The 24,950-nt window shown below is 32.9% G+C and overlaps 1 non-coding gene across 1 annotated transcript; it reads left to right on the top strand.

Moving 5' to 3' along the window:
• The first annotated feature begins 22 nt into the window (after nucleotides 1-22).
• Nucleotides 23-116, top strand: Trnak-uuu (transfer RNA lysine (anticodon UUU)). Its single transcript has 2 exons — nucleotides 23-59; nucleotides 81-116. It is a non-coding gene; the product is annotated as a tRNA-Lys (tRNA).
• Nucleotides 117-24,950: the final 24,834 nt, after the last annotated feature.

Below are 24,950 nucleotides of genomic sequence, written 5' to 3'. Positions count from 1 at the left end.
ATTTTTACCAATGTAAGTAAGCGCCCGGCTAGCTCAGTCGGTAGAGCATCAGACTTTTATGGCTAGATTGAACTTCAGATATCTGAGGGTCGTGGGTTCGAGTCCCCCGTTGGGCGTACATTTTTTTTCTTTTATACCATCACGAACATTAATTATCAATGTCAAAAGTCCGTGATGACATAGAATATGCAGAGAAAATTATTTTAAGGCAAATTTATATATATAAAACAACACTGTTAACAAGACTGGATTAATTTACGGTGGTCTTTTGCCAATGACACTATTGACTACATGCAGTATGATAAGATTGAACGATTAATTTGTTCGAATTGATATAAGTTGCTTGCATGAAAATATATTATGCATTACGTCCTTCTTTCAAATTCCCGGATTTGCTCACGGTTCGTCCGTGAGAGACCCTTTGCATGCCCCTAGTATAACATCATCGTTTTAACGGAAATTCCTGAATGGCTCCTGTTGGCCAAGTCTGGTCTGTCAAATAGCCCCGGATGTCAGATAATATTTGACCGACATACTTTTTCGACGATTTCTTTAAAAAGGGTAGTTTCTACGTGTATAGATAATACATATTTATTCCCTGAGACGGTTGCAGTGGTCCACAAATTCAGGGTTCCCAAGTTTGATTCCCGCCATTCAAAATTCTAACTAAAATAATGCCTTTTGGAGATGAAAAATTGAAGTCACGCACGTGTTACGGTGATTTGCATCTAGCATGATTACGCTAGAACCAGTTGTTTCTGAAGTGACAAATTCATTTGGGAAAATACTGAAGCTTGATATATTGAAATCGTAAAATTGACTTTTTCTCTTTCAAAATATGTACATGTTGAAAAAAGAGACTCTGGCAACCCGTTATTTTTTATACCACAAAATTGTGGCCTGTAAAACTAACTCACCCGCCTCACAACATTTACATACATTTCGATAGATTCCAACCAATAGTACAGCGAGTGGTATACAAATGGTATCGAAAATTGACCAATTAAATATACAAATGTTACCGAAAATTGACGAATCAGATTATAAGGTTTTATCGAAAATTTACTATGTTATGACCGCCATTTTGTTGCTGTTACTGAGTATAAGATTATTAATTTCTTGTATATCTAGTAAATATCTATAAAATATAGCTTTTAGTTAATAATTTGTAGAAAATAATCTTTTTCATTTCTTTTCGTTTTGTCATAAGATATTGCTCTAAAATGCTGTTACGCTGCTGAATACACTCACGTGACATAAAACAGTCCTACGTATTATAACGCTTCCAGCCTGCTGAATCTCATTAAGGGCTTATCAGCTAGTAAATCATTTATAACTGTTCATGTCCCATTAAACGCCTTCACTGCACTGAGCTGAAAGAGTAAACAGGCATTCTGTGATCTTAGTCGGTGGCCCGAAAGTTTTCTGTAGATTGGATTTTTCATATAATACACTCGCTAATTGTAATGTGCAGTTCTCAAAAAGAAATAAATTGGAAAGTACTAATTTTTGTTATTAACTATTTATTATTGAAAAATTTCTTAATAGAGAGTAAAAGGTATTATTTGTATGCCTGTGGCATTGAACATAGTAAGACTGAACAAAATTGAATGAAATATTGAGGCATTTTCTTTTCAAATATTGAATTATTTTTTAATAATAAAATGTTATGTAGTATGCTGCATTCTTTAATTTCTTTATTTTTGACTTATCTGAAAGGCAACTTTTTATTTCTATATTTTGAGTTTTTAATGTTTGTAATAATAGGGAGTGGAATTTACTTACGTTTTTATTGATTTTAAATCATTAAATTTGTAAAGAGATTGTTTCACATTATACAAAAACAAAAAAACGAAAAAAACGAAACGAACGAAAAAAAAAATGATGGGATTGAAAAAAACTTGGTATAGATACCCATTTAAAACTGGATAATGCATGACTATCTCTGGTAGAAGTCAATTATCATGTATCATGCCAACATAGAAAATTAAAGTATAGGTTGTTAAAGCTGCGCTAGTGCACATTGACAGTTTTGACATTAAACAATTTTGTTTAATTATAATGTTTCAGAATGGGCTGGTTTTCAATTAAGTTGTTGTGTATACCTAGTAAAAATATATTGACCTGCCAAAACTTGATTCTGAGATATTTTCGTCAGAGGCGAGATATTGCCAAACAATATCTAGTTGCGCAGTACAATTAGTTGGAATAGTATTGAATATGTACCTAACGCTCAAAAGAATAAGAAACAGCAAAATAATTGTATTCTCTTTAAGCGTTAGTAAATCATTTCATGAACAATCAAAGCGCTGAAAGCACTGCTGGGGGCGCATTATGTTGATTGTATAGTGGTCTATTGTTACAAGCAGATGCCATTCCTACTTTCAAAGCAGATGTCACATTTTTACTCGATTATTCGATAAGAATAAGTAGAATTATCCTAGTCTAATCCTAAATTTTTGGTCCTTTTGTGAACTTAAAATATTTTAAATAACCAAGGTTCTTCTATTGTCAAGCACTAAGCATATAGTTGAGTGTGCTGTCCTACCAACAGCTATTGTTTGCATACCTTGTGAAATATAACTCCTTCAAACTTTTGTTCAGTTATTATTATGCAAACACACAAGAACTGTCTTAGGACAGTAAGGCTCGACTATTCGAAAAAGTTGTCACAAGGGTGTTTTATCGAGTATAAAAATGCTTACCAATGAATACATAAAACTGACCGAAAAGGTACAAAGGCTTGGATTAAGATGTTTTATCAACTAAATCACTGCTTTATTATCATGAATGCATAAAATTGTCCAAAAAAGGCACAACCCCTTCAGTAGCTATGGAGATAAATGCTTACAAGCAAAACTTTACCATTAAATTCTAAGTTGAAAAAGGGGAGAAAAATCAGCCTAAATGCTCGATAAAAATTATGGATCTTGGTCAGTAACCTACATGTACAATTATGACCTTAAATGCATGTGAAGTTTTAATATTGTAGGCAGAGTTATCCAACTTGTCAATCTGATGTACATTGTTACGATAAATAACTATTGTAAGTTTCAATTGAATATCTCAAGCAATAATTGAGATATTTGACTTTAAAATAAACTTAAACCAACGCAGATGCGGACGCTGGGTTACTACAATAGCTTTCATATTTTTCAAAAATAGTCGAGCTAAAAACTACCAAGTCATGGTTGACACCATATATAGTTATTCCATATATAAATATATATGTATATATCATGGAAAACATTTCAAGATGTTACAATGGATTGTAGTGTATAACAAGAAAATCAGTGTACTTTAACTTTAATCCATAATCATACAAACATCTGTAAATAACTGGAACAAAATATTTCTTAAATAAAAACCATACAAAACAAGAGGGCCATGATAGCCCTAGATCGCTCACCTGACTTATCAAACTCATCCAAACAATTACCTAGACAAGCATTCTGACCAATCTCATGACAGGTGAGTCAAAAATGTGACCACTACAGTGTTAACAAGGATTACTCCAATATTTTGAGCAGTGCGGACCTAGTTTTTTACCCAGGTGACAACATATTCAAACTTGACCTAGAAAATCATCAAAACAGGTCAGACCCAATTTCCAGGATACTTGGATAAAAACAGTAGCAACTAGAGTGTTAACAAGAGTTTCTATTTTTAGCTCCGGTGACCTAGTTTCACATGCGATTTCGAACTCATCCAAGCAATTACCTAGACAAGCATCCTGACCAAGTTTGATGATAATTGAGTCGAAAATGTGACACTAGAATGTTAACAAGGCTTTTCCATAATTTGGTTGCGTGTGACCTAGTTTTTCATCCAAGATGACCCATGTTGAATCTTGACTTAGAAATCATCAAAACAAACTTTTAGACCAATTAACAGAATATTTGGATCACAACAGTAGCCACTAGAGTGTTAACAAGATTTTACTATTTTTTTTCTCCTGTGACCTAGTTTTTCATCCGAGATGTCCCATGTTCGATTTATTCCCAGCAATGACCTAAAGCAAGTGTCCTGACCAAGTTTGCTAAACAATTGAGTCAAAAATTGTGACCACTAGAGTGTTTAACAAAGGTTTTTTCTATTTTTAGCTCCTGTGACCTAGTTTTTTTATCCGAGATGACCCATGTCCAACTCATCCGAGCTATCACCTAGACAAAGCATCTTAATCAAAGTTTGATGATGATTGATGCAAAAATGTGACAACTAGAGTGTTAACAAGGTTTTTTCTATTTCTACCCCCAGGTGACCTACTTTTTCATCCGAGATGAGTCCCCATGTTCAAACTCATCCGAGCTATCACTAGACAGACATCTTGACATAAGTTTGATGATGACTGATGCAAAAATGTGACTGCTAGAGTGTTAACAAGGTTTTTCTATTTTTAGCTCCGGTGACCTTTTTTTCATCCGAGATGACCCATGTTTGTACTCATCCGAGCTATCACATAGACAAGCATCTTGACCAAGTTTGATGATGATTGATGCAAAAATGTGACCGCTAGAGTGTTAACAATGTTTTTCTATTTTTAGCTCCGGTGTCCTACTTTTTCATCTGAGATGACCCATGTTCGAACTCATCCAAGATATCAACTAGATAAGCATCCTGACCAAGTTTGATGATGATTGATGCAAAAATGTGACTGCTAGAGTGTTAACAAGGTTTTTCTATTTATAGCTCCGGTGACCTAGTTTTACATCCGAAATGACCCATGTTCGAACTCATCCGAGCTATCAACTAGATAAGCATCCTGACAAAGTGTGATGATGATTGGGTCAAAAATGGTCCGGTAAAAATTAAGGATTTATAAAAACCTTACATTCAACATTTTGCAAAGGCCGATCATTTACCTACATTCAAAACAAATCAAAATGTTGTCATTAAACAATATAAGCTCGTGCAATGCTTGTCAACTGTTATGCATTCTCATAATGCAAACTTTAATGTAACAACGTAAGATAAAAATATCCGACAACTAGTACAAGTGGTAACCAGACAACTCACCCCCCAGACGATTCACCCCTCAAAAAAGCAAGACAACTCACCCCTCAAGACAGTTCACCCCTCAAAATAGATAAGACAATTCACCCCTCATAAATGATAATCATGTTTATGGGTAGAAAAGATTAAAAAAGTCGGTATATTTATTTATTTATTTATTATGTCATATTTACAAAACATAACAGCACATATACCATGATGTATACAACAAAAAATATTATGATATTTTTATGCAAACATGTACAAATGTTTAATTATGGAGAAGAAGGGACATTTGGGAAATATTGCATGATTGTCTTTCATGTCTTGATAATCCAATTCAAATCCAACAATAATACATTAATTGATTCTGTAAACCATGTTCTCTTTGTATATTATACTCTGTATGCTAAAAACATTGTAAAATGTTTAATGTTGAATAAACTATTATTATTATTATATTATTGAATAGCTTCTAAAAAAATTTAATTGGCCGCACGTGCACAAAATTTATTTGTATATGGATGTGTCATAAGCATCCAATGAGTTGTTTGAATATTGAATGGGTTACTTTAATTATCAATTCTACATAATTTAGCTTTACATAATTAGAAATTAATCAGAACTTCAAAGATTTAAGATAATTACCATATCTATCCATCTATCTAGATAATAGTCACTTAACACCTAATTAGAGATAATTACGATCAAAGGAAGTGTGAAAGGGATTAAGGCCTATTGATAATCATTAATTAATTCCTTTCAAAATGAAAGGGATTAAAGAGCAAATGATTATCACATGTTAATATCTTTGATATGTCATCTTATAATAGCATCACTAGCACTTAAACAAATTAAGACAAATTTATGGTGAATTTGTAATTTTTATAGCTTGTATGTAAATAATATGTAAAAATATAATCACATAGTAACAAATATTATTTTTTAAGTAAAAAATTATTATAATTAATTTAAATATGACTAATTTATAAATATCAATTTAGTAAAGAAACACATAAAATATGTTTATTGCATCTTCTAATTTTAAGATACATTTCATCAAAATTAAAGTTAAGAAAATGGGGGGTGAATTGTCTGTGTCAAAAATCCAATAATGTGGGGTGAACTGTCTGGGGGGTGAGTTGTCTGGAAAAAATGGCTTAGGGTGAATCGTCTGGGGGGTGAGTTGTCTGTAAGCCGTACAAGTAAAAGTCAATAAGCGGCCATGTAAATTACATAAGCGGCCCAGATGTAAAAGGTCAACCGCTATTAGTTTGTTTACACAGATGAAAGCGTCAGTGAATTAATTGGAACAATTTACGTCTTTAATCCACAGACTTAGAGAAATGTTAAATTACATGTGTGCACAACTGGTGTTTAGCTATGAAAGATCGTCCAAGATGTTGACAAAAATTAAACTATACTGTGAAGGTACCAAAATCATTGAACAATTAATCTGTCAACTTCACTAAATTACCGATATATATAATTCTGTTTACATATGCCAGACTTTTGCTGAAATTTACCCTCTCATTTTGCTGTATGAAATTAAAGTTTAAATAGCAAAATCCATTGAATACATGTATAACAATATTTATGTTTACATTTTGATTGTGGTGAAAAAAGATAACTTCACTTCGTTGATAATACAATTTTCTTTTTGTACACAAATTTTTTGACTGCTGACACTCAAATGACTCAAAATGCTATACCAATCAGGTTTTTTTCGGTCCAGTAAAATCATGTTTGGTCCAGTAAAAATTTTCAGTTTACAGGACCTACTGTCCAGTAAAACTCAGAAGTCTTTCGCATAGACTGTACCTACAAAGTTTCATGTTGATACCTCTTGTTGTTTCAAAGTTAAGTCCCGGACAAGAAAAGGGGATGGACGGACGGACAAGGCGGCGACTATATGCTCACCCGAAATTTTTCGGGGAGCATAAAAATAGTCCAGGCCTTTCATATATGGTACTGTTTTGTCTCTAACATAATACAGAATTTTCTAACCGTTGAAAACTATTTGCGCTTCAAGATAATCCTGTGTTTTAGGAAGAAAATTTATTGGTATATAATAAATGCTGTCATTGACATTTCTTATGCTTATATTTATTATATGTATTTCTTGCAATCCTATTTATAGCTACAAATTCTATGAATTAAAATAGAAAATGAAGGTAGCATGCAGACGGTGTTGATATTGTGTGATAAAAATTTAAAGATCATTGGATAGTAGGAACATAGGAAGAAAAGAAAAAGACGTGCACAATCTCCATACTGCCATCTATCCATATACCAAGTTTCATAAAAATATTTTCAGTACTTTTCAAGTTATCGCGGGATCCAGTTTTGTGGACGGACGGACTGACAGACAGACGGACGGACGGACAGACGGACGGAGGGTAAACCTAAAGTCCCCTCCGGTAAACCGGTAGGGGACTAATAAAGTACTTGACAAGATCAACTAACATCTAAATAAAAAACTTTGAAAACAGAATTAATTATTTTGAAAAATTCACTCTGAGCTGTATTATTTAAAATGGGTGTTCAAACACATTGAAAACATTGATAAGTCATCTCATGTTCTTGGTGATGAAGTGGTGCCTCAATATAGTTATCACTGCAATCTATCTTCCCTCATAACTCCTACTATTACTGTATCTGTCAAACAAGCATCTCTGTTTTCTGAAAAAGAGTTTGAAAAAGTTTATTGCTGACCGAGATATTCCATACTTGTATGTTAACTTTTTTCAGCATCTTTCTGTTAGAATTACCCTGATTTATAAAGGTAAAAAAAAACAAAAAAATGCGCGACCAATGTCAGAGCTCAACCCCTCTGATCAGATTTCACAAACGAGCATCTGAGTAGAACCACCGCCTTTTTTTTAAAGCTAGCTGGATTGCTTTCACACATTAAAGAATCCATATTAAATATAATAGAACATTGATAACTGCTACACAGTCTCTTTGTAAACATAAAATAAGCATGTTTTGTGTTTACATTATTAAACCAATCATTAAATCGCTAACATACTACTACGCGTAACAATTATTTATGATGGACGGATCATACGTCAATTGAATTTTCACTATCGAATGATTGTCTGAATTTAGAGGACCGCTCGACATATAACTTAAACGGTAATTTTTAAATGAAAAGTTTATGATAACCTTTTTTGTCGACGAGTTTTAATTTGATAAAATTGACGGCGTATTACACTGTATTTATTACAAATGAAGTTAAATTAAAGATCGTTTCTTTCGTTATCTACTTTCATTTTCTTTACAACATAAGTGAATATGAATATAATGTCCGGCGCAAGCTTTTTTTAATAGTAAATCAGAAGGGAATAACTGTTAATACCTCCCATGATATGAATCCATGATAGGAATCAAACTATGGCTTTTTTATCTTCATTTAATGCAATGGTTGCATTACATGATACTCATTCTTATTACTTGTTTCAAACTACTTTTAAATTAAAATTGAATACTCTGTTGTAATACAAATCCAATTCTTTTAATAAGATATGTACAGTGAGTCAACATAATTGCGATAACATACATACCCGTGCAAAAGTAAATTAAATTTAACAAAAAGGAGTTTTTAATACCAACAACTGCATATAACAATTTATAAAAGTACTATTTAAAACTAATATAATTTGCTCTGTGTTTGTATGTGTGTATATTTAAAAATGATATAATTTATAATAGTTTATTGGAAGTATAGGTTAAGTATAGGCCAGTACAATGTTATAAACAAATATATATATACCCTATAACACAAACATCGATAAATGAATCTCCTCACTTCTCCCTAAAGTCTCCCCACTTCTCCCTAAAGCAGCTGGAGGGAGAAGTGACTTCTCCCTAAATTTTGAACCTAGCTTGAGCCCTGTACATAAAGTAGCTATGTAATGTTAAAACACCACATGCTATAGTTGGTCACAATATAAATATATAGTGTTGTTAGGAAACTGACAGTTTTTTTAAGAAGGACCAAATTTTTTTTTTGTCTCGTAAGAAGGAACATGGCTTCCAATGCATAGTTAATTCATTCAAATTAGACATATTCAAAAAGAATTGCATAGAATTCAATACATTTTTCATGATTAAAATTATTTTAAACTGATGAGCATAGTATATCTTTAAAGGTAAGTGGTTTAGGTGGGCATTTCTTTGACTATGGTCACCCCCAATTAACTCTTTTTATTTGCTTAGTAACACAACTTTTAAAAGTCATATAAATTTTGTAAATGTGAAAGTGATTCTGATAATCTATATACAGCTAAGTCAAGAATGAGATGATTAGGTTTTTACTGACTGCTTACTAAATGAAAGTCACTATTTCAATGTCAAATGCCTTGAGGTGAAAGGGAATGGAAAACTTGAATTTCAAAATACAATTTAAGTGAATTACATGTCACAAATGAGCCGTGTCATGACAAAACCAACATAATGGGTTTGCGACCAGCATGGATCCAGACCAGGTTAGTCTGATCAGGATCCATGCTGTTCGCTTTACAAACCTTATTACAAGTAGAGAAACTGATAAGCGAACAGTATGGATCCTGATTCAGACTGGGCGGATGCCCATTATGTGGTTTTGTCATGACACGGCTAAAACGTTTTTGCTATCGACTTTGTTCCTAAATTAACAACAGAATGCATAATGAAAAGATATTGAAATAATTAATATACAATTGGCTCTTAGTGCCAAGCTTACAGATTTTAAATAAACCTTGAGCCCTGTGTTGGCCTTTAAACATGTCCAAACATTTAGAAAGTAATTTATTAAGGAAAAGTGTGTACAAATAATCATGTACCCTCTTCATTATATGCCCATGACAATGAAAAAACATTGTGGTCCATCTGTTTACTTCAAGGTTAGTCACATTGACAGTATCACATTTTAGACTTTATCTTTCTTGATTCCATTCATAAAAAGCATTCTCAAAATGGGTCCTCTTAATTTCAACATTCATCAATCTGACAAAAACCTCCTGGAAAAGAAGTTAGAAACATATGCCACTAAATTATGTCAGTTAATGTCAAATAAATACTTTGAGAAACTATTTGGTCAAAATTGTAAATGTACAAAGATTTTCAAACCAAATATATATATAACAATGAACATTTCCTTTTTAACTTTCTAACATATATAATGTATGGTCTTACTTGAAGAAAATGTTTGCCTGTGTGACCGAAAAGGATTAAGGACCATTACTATTGTTTTTTTCCTTTTGTTTATTAAAGGGCATGGCCCCATATTCTATTGTTATGGAATGAATTCTATTGTTCTCTTTTGTTATGCTACAGTAAAGATGGATATATATATCAAAGTCAGAAAAAAGCTAACATGTTTTTACCTTAATAGCCTGTATAATTATGTTTCACAGCTTCTAAGCAAAACAACCAACTGAGCCACAATTGAAATCTAACAAACAAGCCTTTATTCACAAACCTGAAATAAAAACTTTTTCCTAATCAATACAATAGTTCTTTTAATTTATTACATACTTCATTGAAACATTAAGAAATATTGATAAAGTAAAATGCTCATTTTCATTTCCTGTATTTTTCAATGTAATTATTCATTTTTCAATTGCGTATTTTCCAAGTGTCTCCTAAATTTAGCCTATACACAATAGACTGTAAAGAATAATAGGGCAATTTCTTTATAATTTCAAGTATTTATAGTCGAAACAGTCCTTTTTAAAGGCATATATAATGGGTAAGTTGAATGTTGCATGTCCAGATATGATTGACTAACAATTGGTAAAAGTGAGTAATAATTGTCGGAATCATAGCTCAATCGGTAGAGAACATAGCTCAAGGTTACCAGATTTCAAAAAAAAAAATTTATTTAATTTTGTTCTGACATGTCAGGAACAACTTAGACATGTCAGGAACAACTTGAAATTTAAATGTGTTTTTCGTTTGATTGATTTTTGTTACCTATCTTACTTTTTCATTGAAGTATCTTTTACCTTCTTAAAAATTATGCCCAAATCTCATTTCTTTCTCTTTTTTTTAAGACTTCTTTTCATGAATTTAATATAAATTTTTCAACAGATTTTAAAAATAATCAAAATACAAACACTGTTAAGCAATATATAACTGTTGTCAGGATTAAGTTTTGTTTCATCAACAAAAAAACTTTAATAGAAAATAGAACAGTTTCCACCTGTAGTTTGGAACCCACTAACTGAATTCACTTTTATATCAATATTATGCAGTCTTAAACTTATTTCACTAGTAAGTCAAATGATTTATTATCTCAAACAATGTAATTACATGTAGTATAAGTTTTATGGAAATAATGTGGTTAATCACTTGCAGTTAATCAAAGGCTCGACAAATCCACTTGTCCGCTCATAAATGATAAATACGAGTAAAAATGACTCTGGACAAGTTAATCTACCAAAAATGCCCGTCCTGCAGGACATGTGAAATTTCTAGCATAAATTAATCAAATTTCAATTCAATTCTTTTGAAACCATTTTTCAAGTTTTACTAGTAAGACAGAGCACAAAATAATTCCCGTGTGTTTGATGGGCAAAACTGATGTTGATTTGTTGAATGCAATGCTTAATTCTGTCCGATTCTATTTGTAAAAACTTACTAAAAGCCCGTGCGGCGATTCCAGTATGTTCCACAATTTTTTTTTTAAAAATGTAACAAAATGCAAATATTCGGCAAATGTTTAGCCAGAAAGAAGTTAGTTAAACAGTGTTTTCAAAAAAGAAAAATTGTCTTCAAAAAAGAAAAATGAGTCAGAACATGTAGGAAATTTATATTTTTTTAAGCATTGTTGTTGTTGTTGTTTTTCGTTTTTCAATCCCTGATATATTATTTGTAGTATTTGTAACTATTATCTATTCTATTTGTAATAGACAGCATTTTTCCTTATAAAACTATTTACGTTCCCAATAAAAAAAGACAGCAAATTTTTTCAAATGTTTTATTTTTTAAAGTCCCAAAATTACTGTCAAAATTCCCATCCAAAATTGGCATATATAAAATGGATGATTTCATATTGATAAGTGATATGTGATAAAAACCAAGTACAACTACATCTGACAGAGCAATATTTGTACCTAGTTCATTTTATACTTTCCGAACATTATTTATGTACATGTACTCATTTTTTTTTCACTCCAATAGGAAAGGGATCATATTATTATGCATGGTTTAAAATTTAAATGTGTATAAATATTTATGCATAATTCTCATGTCTCCCTGGATAAAAAATTAACCCATGTGGGCATGAATACCTGTCAGTTATGTAGTATCAATTTGAGTCAAAACGCATTTTTCCAAAAAAAAAAAAAATTGTAACTGGTAGCGTATAGATAATAGTTATCCAGAACTAAGCAAATGCAGTGATTTTTTTTTCAGTTTTTGGGGAAGGGGGTCAGTGCCCATTGGGTGGGGAAAAAATAGCGCGTAAATGCCAAAAATAGGGGAATTTTCAGTGTTATTAATATTCAATAAAAAGACTAAAAATACGTGATTTTTTAACAATCCTATAAAATAAATTAGTTGAACACTTTCTTCGGCTTACTGTGTTTTCAAAATTGAAGTAATGCTATTGATATTTTTTGTTTCTTATATTTTTTCAGATTATTTTTTTCAATAACAACAAATGTTAACTCCACCAGCATATCATTAGCCATTATTCACACAGATTTATTTTGTTATGAAATTTTTGCATACATAATCGCAGTTTCTATAATCATATTTTATCATTTCTTTGCACTGGCAGAAACAAGTTATTTAGTGAATTGATTGGAAATATTTATATCATGTAAAGATCTATTATTACTTAATAAATAGTCTACGCTGAGAAAAAAATATCGCATAATCGAGCTTGCATTGGTCTGGTTTTTGATATTTTTTCCTTTGAACCTAGCACAGAAAGTGCCTGCTGTTTAAAAAGAACATCAATACGTTTGTTCTTCGAGGAGGCATTTTTTATTTATTATCTTTTGATAACATCAAGATCGACTGTTGTGTGACATTTTTGGGGCAGTAAATGCGATAGTACGTAAAAGCCGTAAAGATACAGCGACAAATTCGACACATCGGCAGTTCGGTAACTTGAGGAATTTTCATCTGTTTTACTGTAATCTCTTTTTGATAGCGTAATTTTTATTTCATTTTATAAATATTCTAGTTTATTTTACACTACTACCAAGTAGGCGAGTGTTTAATTATAAATATTCGCCATGTAAATTTCATTAAAGCCAACGGTAAATTAACAAACTCATAACCGACTGTCGCGCAACGCGGTATTGTTCTTAGGCAGCCCGCGGTAAAATGAACGACCTATGTCGCAAAGCAAACGTAAAGTAAACATCCCTGATAATTAATGAAGAGTTCATGAATTTGCTTTGCGAATCAAAAAAATTGGCATATTTTACTTATGGTTTGTGTGTCTTCTTTCTGTTTTCTTGTTTGGGTATATTTTTTGACGGTGGGGAATTTTCGCAATTTCATGGGGAAAAATATATATTCCGAGAGGTGGGGAAAGGGGCCGAATATCGCCGAATATTTCGACCAAAAAAAACACTGAAATGTCAGGGTTTTTCGATGCTAATCCCCAGTGTAAATATAATTATAACCTTACTCAAATTTCTTAAAATGAGGGGTGAAGTGTCTGCAAAAAAGGGCCTAGGGTGAAGTGTCTGGGGGGTGAAGTGTCTGTAAGCCGAGGTGATGGACAAGGCAAGACATGTCAATTTTTTTGTAAGCTTATTATGAAGTTGCAGTACAATGAGAAGACTGGCACTACTTCAGTACTTGTATATTTTTTATTTAAAAAAAAGCTGTAAGGTAAGCATCAACAATATGTATACGCTAGATGTAAATAACTCACCTCCAAAAAAAATATAAAAAAAAATGGGTCAAAAATGTCTGGGTAGGAATGGTTTGAGGGAGGACTTTCAGGGAAGGAACTGCTAAACTTAAAATTTGATAAAGGTCAATTCAGTACAAAAAAGCTTTACCCGATAATGCCGATTGTGAAGAAAAAAAAATTTGTAAAAAATAGAGCTTTTAATTGCAACTTAAATATCAACGTTCTGAAATATAAACAATGAACATCAGTCATCTTGAAAAACGTTGTATTGAAAGTCAATATCCGCGGATATGACTCATATCCGGTATTAAGTCAAACTCTTGTATTTTTTGTAAGCAACCAGAAATCGCAACGATTTTCGCCACTGATAAATGGATAAAATGCAAAACAAGCAAGTTATTCAACAGTTAGGTAAATGGGAGATAAGGTTTTTGTAATATAAAACTTACAACTCGTTTAAACACGTGGAACTTCTATATAAACTTCTTCAATCTTTCACGGATGAACTTGTAAACAATGGCGATTGCGGTAAAATGACGTTAAGGCGAAAATAGTTCGTATTCATACGCATGCATTGTTTTTTCTTAAATTTACACTTAATGAAGCATTAGGCCCTATAAGCTTTGTTAGCTGATCTGAAATCCGTATTCCATTACTTGCTAAATTTTTTGAGTTCTATGACACTTAATTAACTTGTGACTACATGTATTTTGTACTATATTTATGCAAGTCCTTTGGCTATGATCGACCGCTGGCGTAGTAATATTAAATCGCGTAAAGCAAAAATATACATAACAATTTTAAAAAGACGATTGCTAAATTTAGTACAAAAATTGGCCAGTCAATTTTAAAAAATAGATAGGGAACTATGATTTTGGAGTTACTGGCGAAGTTTTGGAACTATTTTGCTTAGCCGTAGGTAGCTGACTATTTGTGGTCATATCATAGTAAATCTGAATTTGTCGTTATTCCATTGGGGGCGCATTGCGCATGCGCCCCCAAAAAATTAGTTTTGAAAGTAAATATATAGATTACTATTATGACAGCATTCTTATTGCCCTTTACCAGACATTTGCAAAAAAAGGTTTATTACAAAACAAGGAATAAAATGTTTTATCTTAAATTTAGAGTTAAAAAAGATAAACCTAAAAGCAGAGCAGTTACTTTTTATATTAAGTAAATTTGTATGTATTTTTTTTATAAAAATACTCAATAAGATATGCAGAAGAGTTTTTATTGTTGAAGAAAGTGCTTAATATATAAAACCGTTAATAGTACAACTGTACATGATTTAATTAATTAGTCATCAACATTGCATTAATATAATGCTATTTGTTAACTTTAGATTTGACTTCAAACGTGATCTCAAGATGGCCTTCAAAATCAGTAGATTAAAGGACTTGACTATTAACAAGGATGATAATGGAATCAACGAAAACAAAACGACAGCTTAGTGAATCACAAATAAGAAACAGCAATGTTTTATCTTGGCTAAAAGGAATGGACCATGCAGTGCAACAAATAAATGGTCAACCAGTCTTCCGGATTAATAATAACTTCAACTTCTGGTTATGGCATCATTTCAGAATCAATTTGAGTGTTGTAGTGAGCAAAATTACAAAACGTAAATACACCTTGGTATCTAATATGAGAAACAATGTGACATGCTGTGGCATATGTATAGTATATGATTCATTTTAATGTAGAACTACTGTTCCTTAAATGATTAGAATCAGAAAGTTATCTAATGGAGAGTTACCTAGACAAGGGAGATGTTACAGGATATAGTTTTGATTTGATGAGAGTAGTCCTTATGTAGAACATTTCAAGTTCATCGTCTGATTTTGCTTATAAGATGAATGGTTTATGAACTTCCGATTGAATAACAAGCCGAAATTTAGCTTTTGGAAACATCAATTTCAGAGGATCATGACATTCGCAGTTGTGACTTAGCATCTTAGCATTGACTTGAGCATCGTGAACAGTCTTCTGTCAAGGTATCTGCTTCTTTAGTTTATGTTTTTTTCTTTGTATTACGAGATATTATGAATAAATCCACCCAGTGACTGATGATTCAGGATCTTGGGATTGGAAAGATTGCACTAAGACGAGAGAATGAGTTTAATGTAGGCTTTAGGCATAAAGCGAATGCCCGAAAGCATCCAAGAGAATATATATATTAGGGTAAGTTCCGGCGAAGGATCACATATATGCTTGAACATTGAGCATCACTGAGACTTTGACCAGAGTGCGATGGTGCGTAGTATATAGAAACACTTGGCGTGTGGGTAGTAGAGGTACTAGTACACGAATCGTGTAGCCATGGTCCTGGTTTTCATGAATACTCTAGGAGCTTTCACAGGACAGTGCAGACAGTTATTCACTGACATTCACGGCAATCATTTCACATTTTCGTAAGTACAAAGACACACAAAAGTTTGTTAGGAACTGTTGAACGATAGTGAAACATTCGACCGATGCGGTAGGAAAGTAAAAAGCGGTGTAACTGTGAAAAAGTAAAATAAAAAAGGTGACATGTGTGTGTTTGTTTATTTATCTCGTGCGCAACGAGATACTATGATCGTGGCCAACGAGTTACTTAGTATCTCGTGGCCAACATCGTGAACATAGTAATGCTCGTTCCCACCACGACTTAATTATCTCGTGTCCAATGACGTGATGTAGTTAACTCGTGGCCACGTGACCTAGTTATCTCGTGGCCTCTACGACTTAGTAATCTCGTGGCCACGACATAGTATATCTCGTTCCCACGACTTAACTATGTCGTGGCCACGACTAAGTAACTCGTGGCCACTACACAGAATCTCGTGCGCACGAGATAAATAAAAACACACACACATGTCACCTTTGTGCCACCGTACCTGTTTTGCAAAAAAAAAGTATTTTGCGCCCGTTGCACTCCGTCGTATATTTTAGTCATACCGCTGGTTCCCTGTCCAAAGTTAGTTCCCGTCAAAAAATTTGATAGATTGGCTCATTGACACGTTATTCAAAAAGGTAAATTAAAAATAGAATGTGATATTCCAACATGACATTATCACTTAAGTTACAAAAAAAATCCTTAAAGCTGCATGCCTCCAAAAATATGAACAAAGATGAACAAAAATATTTCATTAAAATCAAACCTGAGAAAAATGTACCGAGAATTAATGAAAAGTAAAAAGATTCAAGATTTTAGTAATAATTTACATGTTTTATGCAATTAATGATGGATTTTTCAGTATGAATAAACGAATATTTCTAACTGAGCGTTAGATAACGCGTAAAGGTTATTTCCGATATATGGTTTGACCGATCATGGTATTGGCTAACTCAACAATGCCGCTTTGAGGTGTGGTATTTGTAGAGAGCATATACGTCGTCTTTCCTTTATGGTTACTGTCCACAATATAAAAAACATTTTCAAAATGCATGCTGCTCGGTGACAGCTCGGTGACATGCTATACTTCAGAAAAGCTATTTTTATTAGAGAATCTGAAAACAGTGTAAATTTGTTTAAAAAAAATAAACAAAAAAAAACAAAAAACAAGACTTAAATTTTCCCCATTGCTGAATGAACGAATGCATATCTCCTAGCCACCACGTGCACGCGTTGCCTTATGATAATTTCTGTAAAAAATGAGCAAGGCTTTTTTTTACATTTGTGTGGAAATATCAAAACTAATTCCAAAAGCAATATTTTTATCAAACCAATCTATTCTTAGTTACAAGAGATCGGAAACGAAAAACAACAGGCATCCGCCTAATTAATCAGTTACTCAATAGACTATATGATTTGCAATGCTGAAAAAATCTTTAATTTATTATGTTATTCGGGATTGTTGATTTAAGTCCCCTGATTGGCTTGGATATTGTATCGCATTATTATTGTCTGCATGTTTTAACATTTTTACATCAATCTTTGGCTCTTTGCTTTTTAGCAATTTTACAAAAAATAAAAATAAATAAATGTATTTCTCCGTAATATAGCAGGCAGCAGCTTGTCATGTTTTACTACGTCTCACATAACAGGTACTCTAGATAGTTGTGTAAACTAGACGAGTATACTCGACCTGATAACGTAGTTCTTCCCCTTTAAATCTGATAACAAATGGACCGGACATCACGAAGAGTCAAGTTATTGGTTGTGATGACGCATTTTTACTGCAGGTAGTAGTGTTTGGACGATATACGACACACCTAGAACATTACCGGTGTTTACATTCATTCTGTCAGGAATGTTTAAAGGGTTATAATTCTAAAGACTTTCTAACAACAGGATTCACAAATTGTTATGTCCAATTTGTAGAGCGGACACCACGAAAACTGAACAAAAGTCAGGGTTCTAAAACAGGTTGAAAAGTGGGTGGAGGAATTTTCCAATTACTTTAACTCTACTTTCAGATTTTGAAGAGAAAGAAAATTGGCGATGAGCGCAAAGGGAAAACAAATTGTGAGGCCGTGTTTAAGGAGGATAATTAAATGTTGAAGCTGATCTTGGCGTATTGTTTTATGAATGTTTCTGAAAAACTGTGTGAGGATTGTAAAAGACAAATCATAAGAAAGATAAAAATCATCAAATCGACACCATAAATTAGTGACATAAGCGAAGGATCAGCGGAAAAGTTAGATCTTGCAGAATTCGAATATTTAGCAAACCTGTCAAAATGTCCATTGCATGGTACTGAAGAGGTGAAATATCTTTGCAAGGACGCATTGATCAACTGTGTTGCAATGAATGCGCGATCGTTACTCATAGAATAAATGTGAAGACATGGTTTCATTGTAAGTGAAGAAAATAAAATCAAACAAAGGAAGCCAGCAAAGGAATCCCGTATTGAAAAATAGAAGACTTGAATATCATTGACAGTTACGTTGAAAAAGCTCATTTTAACATGAAACTACATATTCAGCAAAGATTGGTGGGAAAGAAGATGAAGTTAAAGTATTCTTAAAAGATCTTAAGGTAAAACTTGATGCCGCCTTTTGAGAAACTTGAAAAGAGGATCATGTTGGAAATGTCGAGAAAGGAAACCGGTATTATTAAAAGCTAGTTCATTACAGAGAGATACAGCTGAGCAAATAAAGAGAATATTAAACAATGTGGTATGAGAAAATGAAAATGGCGAAAGAAATGGAACATCGGTAACATGTATTTCTTCTTAAAGAGAAATGGGTAAACAGAATGGGTTTCAGAGTTTGAGAAAACAATCACAACTCTTCGAACAACAATCAAGCAAGTCATTGATCACTCTGTCAGAAGCACATCCACTTCAAGATGTTGTAAGAAATGTTGAAAATCTTTATCAGATCAAAGAAATGAAACGAAGCAGCCAGTTTTGCCTGCATTTACGCACAAAGATTTCAAAGAATAAGGAAACGTTACTTTAGAACATAGGTCAGTTTTGAATGAAGATGTGCCAATTAAATTGTGTTTGGGAATTGGAATTACATTGTAGTATCAATTTGAACTTTCTTCTAAGTTAGTAGCTTGTATACTTATTAAGCAGAACACGGGTGTCCGTCTCTTTCTTTAATACTTGTTCATTATATAGTCAAATAATCAATGTGCGTACGCCGTAACAATCATGATAATCGCTAGCATCTTGTAGATAACTAAGACTATTTTTTCATATACCTTACTTTTGCACTATCATTTGCAAACATAAGTGGAAAATAGTGTAGCAGACAGATCCCGAACAGAGTAATACAATGACTAGCGCTTATGAAGAAGATAGACCTGTTAAATCAGCCACAGACTATATTTGGCTCTAGTCGATAACATATGAGGATAAAAGATGGCTTTTTGAGATAATTGAGATTCACTGATCTAGTGCTCAGAAGGTTCTCAAGAAAGTATATACGCTTGATGGTTGCACATATTGATAGTGCGCCGATATTCTTGTCTTTATAAAGGCGGTAATATAGGATAGATATAAGTCAATAGCATTACCACGCAATGACTTATATGTTGATCTCTATCAGTAATGCGTAACACTAGATTGTTTATTCTTCATAACAGTTCACCACAGTATGATTTGCACACATATATTAACTATGTCGTGAGAATATGGATGACTTCACCTAGCATTGATACATTTACCATATACTGTGGAATCACTGTGAGTACCTCAATCAGGTTACCTCACAGTGAAAATTAGAGTGTAATGCATATTTTATGTCACCTAAGATATTGTAATTTCAATCTCTAACTTTCGTCAACAGGGCATATTCGTATTTTAGCATATGCGCCACGAGTATTAAAAATGCCAGGCAAAGACTGGCTCTTTCTTATCTTACCGACATATATGATGATAGGTAATTTGAGATCTACCAAACTATACTATGTGTTTTCTTCAGAAGCGCATGAAGTATACTGGGACAAAAATGAGTTGCTATACACATTTTAGATCAGAAGACGGGAATTGAACGAGATGCTCATGTCAACATTTATGAATAATACAGAGTAATAATAAAGATTAGAAACATTGATATAGTCCGAAATGAGATTTAACTAATTGGAACATATCTCAAAGTTGTGTGGAGTAAATAGATTGAGAAGATAGTATGACCATGTTAACCTTCATAAGTCAGTATGGATGGAGAATATCATTTTGTTACTTCAATAGGACTTGGAAAATGTTGTGTGAGGCTTTGTCAAAGTTACTGTCTTTGATTACATGTGGAATTTGTTTTGTACTGGAATTGCACGAGTGACCTATGATTGATCAAATTAAGTGTCCTTTGAGAGATGTATATATTGTGAATGTCGTGAAATAATGTCCTACTTAGGTACACCTGATATGTCAGCAATCGCCGTAACTTGTATTTGATACACTCCCAATTGACGCTCTCATATTTACGTGTTACCATCAATCATTAGAAACAGTTAAATTTTCAATTGCATTAGGAACTGATTTAGCTGAGATATTATCTTGCATAATATCGATTGATGATTCTTATATATAATTATAATTGCAAGATAAATTACTATCATAGAATTTATATGATTCGATTTCTGAGTTCATGCTTGTACATGGATTCTAGAGTAAGTATACATTGTGGTGTATGAACAAATGTAATTGTAGGTCGTTTTTAGTTATATATTTAAAGATACATCGCTATGTTTTCTAGCGAAGTTGTATCCTTATTGTTATTCCAAGTCGTGACATGATATTGTTCTTCTACAAACTAATAGTAATATGAATGAAAGATGAATAATGATGTTCATTCCGCTATACGATAATTTATTTATTCAACCTAATCTACAGGGTGAAAAACGACCGTTAATCATATATGAACGGTATAATTAGCGGTAAGTTGTTGGGTAATCTAGTAACCTCCTGCTAATTTATTCAGAGAAGCCCTAGCCCGACTATATTTTTATTTGCTTGTTCATGACATACACTTCGTCGCACAATCTTGGTGAGAAGTGGTGAGTGAGAGAGATAGGTTCATTATATTTACTTCGAGTTTCTCAAAGTGAAAGAAACCTTATTCACTTACTTTATTTCACTACTTCAAACTCACTTTGAATATGATAAAATTAGGAGGCTGAGAGTTGTCTAGTGTCTATAAAAGGCATATAAAACGCTCAGTTGGAAGTCTGAGCAGGCAGACTTTTGAATTCTGAGAGTTACCACAAAGGTCAGGTCGCTGTTCCAGCGTCGTTGTACTAGTGTTCGATGGTAATTTCAACATAATTTTCAATGTGTCGGTGTTTTTTGTATAGCATGTCTCCGGTTTTTAGTAATTCCTGGTTATGCAAGAACTCATGTATCACGATGAAAGTGTCCTAAGAGGAACATTTAGTGTTTGCTAATTATCAGACATTGTCAGTAAACAACGTTTGTTCCCGTCTAATATATGAGGGTCCTCCACTGGGACGGCAATTCAGGTCATACTTCGCTGCCTTGGTTCTGAGCTACCTCACTCTTTGGTAACTCGTCCCTAATATGGTCGACTCGTCCCTTATTTGTGTCGTCACTTGTCACTTTTGAATTATAAATCAATGTCTTTATAGATAAAATGTCTGTATTATGTAAAGGCAGACCGAGTTTGATATCGAATTCTTTACAGCTCTATTATCTAAATCAATTTGTTTAAATCGTGTTATTATTAAGCCAGGAATTGGCAAATGATATGTTTTTTACATGCATTTTAAATGTTATTGTCTTTACTTTTCGATTTTTCAAAATTCGGATTTTTACTTTTCTCTCTTTCTTGAGTAAATATTTTTTAAAGCTATGTTTTCAGGAGGCTTAGTGCCTCATTGTTCGAGCTTGTAGCTTTTTGCTTTGTATATATTTAGTGTTTATCGTCTACTTCGCAGTGATGTTCTAAATAGAATATAGTAATGTTTGTCGGGAACTGAAAGAGATCGGAGACGGTATTGGTAATTTCCATAGTAATATGAGTGAGGGCTCGATTTTTAGCGCCATGCAATACATCCATTATTCGAAATATCGAAATTACTATGTGTGATGATAGTCGAAAGACGGAACCATTTGAATCGTAAAGTCTATGTCATAATTTATCGAGTGTTTTCCTCAATCTCACATTATCGGATTTTGTTGCAAATCGTGGATGTCTTTTATTCTGGGCTTTTGCGCTTTCAGACGCTAACTTCGATGGTTCCTAGTTGGTTTCAAGTCAGCGAGTGAATTGATTTCTGTATGCAGTAAACTTACTCTCGAATTTAAGACAATTCCTTGGGTGTTTCCGATACAATTCAACAGTCACATCTTTCAAAATTAAGTGCAACAGGTGGCTAATTTTTGTGACGCACAAAGTACATGTGTATCCAGTAATATTTTGTTTTTGGCGATCGGGGATATATGCTTGGAAAGTCCCACACATGTTCCGGGAGTTCCGGAATAACATCGAGTTGTCCATGTCTTCAGACTGAGCAATGTGGTTGATAGTTGAAATGACTTTCACCTATTATAATGTATAATTTGAAAAAGATGAATAACTGAAAACAAGAGCAACCTTGCTATATGCGTGGCAAAGAAATTAATTATCGGCCTTAGCATCGTGTTTATCGGCTATCTTAATTCTAATCTATCGATTTGGTAGTTGTTGCATGCTGTAGGGAATTGACGCCTACGAAGGCCGTAGTCCTAAGTGGTTTTTGTATCTTGCTCAAATCTGACAAACACCACTTCAGAGCCGAATTATGTATTTCGAGTTTTAAAAGATTTAAATATAGGGAAGATCACTATATGTTTATTTTTTCAATGCGGAAATTATTACTTCGGTGCCGTAATTTTCGGTTATCAACGCTGGTTACGGTTTCGTAACTCCTGAGCTGTTGCCAAGCATAAGATAATTATGAAAAAAAATATATATATGGAAGAATATATAAGTTATTTTTTCAAACGTTTCGACAACAAAAACTTAACGATCTTAGAATGTATTGATTGTGTTAACATTTATACGAGCGCCTAAAAGTTAATGTATTATAATTGTTGATAATGCTCAGCTGGTTTATGAATGCGGGCCTTTAATACCTGAAGATGACGTCATTACGCTGCGACCGGATGGCGCGTTTTGTTTCAATATATTTATTATACTGATATGGGTTCAAATCTGTTTGCGAGAGTATCGGTGAGACATTAATTTCGGTATTGTATGAAAAGAAAACATTATAAGATCTGAAAATATAAATAAATTAAAATGCCTAATTATTGATGCTTTAAAAGGCTTTGTAAACTATGTAATCGGGGGAAAAAACATAACAGCCGCATATTCAAGAAGTCCCTAACCAGTGTTTAGTTCAACACCAGTTTTTCCTTCTTTGTCTATAGTGACAAAATCACAAGGAGTGTTAGAATTTAAAGTAATCAAAAATAATTTTTAAACAGAGAGAGAGAGAGAGAATGGTTTATATGGTGGCATATTTCTGCCACCAGATATCCATATAACTAACGAGTTAATTTAGAGGTTAACTAGTTACGTAACTAGTTAACCTCTTAATTAACTAGTTAGTTATGTGGTTAACTAGTTACGTGACTAGTTAATTTTTTCAATAAATAAAAGATCATAACGGGAAATAAATGCATGTTAGTGCCTACAACTGCCATTCTTTTATTACTTTACCACCTTAATATTAATTTAGTGGTTAACTAGTTATGTAACCAGTTAACCACTTAACTAACTAGTTAATTTATCTATATGTCGTTTGATGTAGAGTTAGTGTTAATAATTTGTAGAAAATAATCTTTTCATCTTGTCTTGAGATATTGCGCTAAAGTCGGTATACATGCTCTTCGCCTCACTGAATACTACTCTACGAGCGAAGTGAACTAAAAGCGGTGTACTACGTGAAGAAAAATAATCAATAAAAAAAACTGTATTTTTATTAGTAGTTATTTATTTTTAATCGAAAGTAACTATATGTTTGCATGTTTGTTTCCGTTATGGCAAATTACTTGTATTTTCCGCAGTGATATTAATGAAAATCACGTTTATATATACAGGTGCACGATCATGGGAACATCTTAAGACTTTTTTATCTATACGCTTCGAACAAATATCATAGATGAGTCAAGAACGTATGTCCACTTAAATTGTTTGTCATGTCTGCAGATTCAATCGAGTTCAATGCAGCATATTTTCCTAACTGTCGATATTTTCCTATAAAGGGTCTTCACTCATTAATAAATTTACATGATAAGTGGTTATGTACTATAATTGATCATAGAACTATGATAATTTTCAAGTCTTTTCGATGAGACTTTACAAAACAACGTCCCATGTTATGGTGTTTGCATCTAGCTTTTTGATGAACCAATTGTTTGTCATGAGAGCCTCCTTGTTTTTAGGGTTTGTCCTTATGGGCAATGATAAATAAACTTATATTTTACATTGCTTGTAGTTTTTACTGACTAGATAACCATACTGGTGGTAGCTTTACATCACAGAAGCGCTTCCAGGTCATCCATATTTCAAACCACTGATATATTCGAGTTCCCGCTTGGCGTGAAAGTATTCATTGCTGTTTTTAAATTACATTCAATAGTTCAATAATCTTATAAACAACAATTAACAGGTAGCAAGCGCACAGTCGGTAGACTTTTAAAGCTTCTTGAAC

Source organism: Ruditapes philippinarum, unplaced genomic scaffold (assembly GCF_026571515.1).
Source record: "Ruditapes philippinarum isolate M1 unplaced genomic scaffold, ASM2657151v2 ctg7393_1_1_1_1, whole genome shotgun sequence".
Classification (NCBI taxonomy): domain Eukaryota; kingdom Metazoa; phylum Mollusca; class Bivalvia; order Venerida; family Veneridae; genus Ruditapes; species Ruditapes philippinarum.
This window is presented reverse-complemented; position numbering and strand designations above follow the sequence as displayed.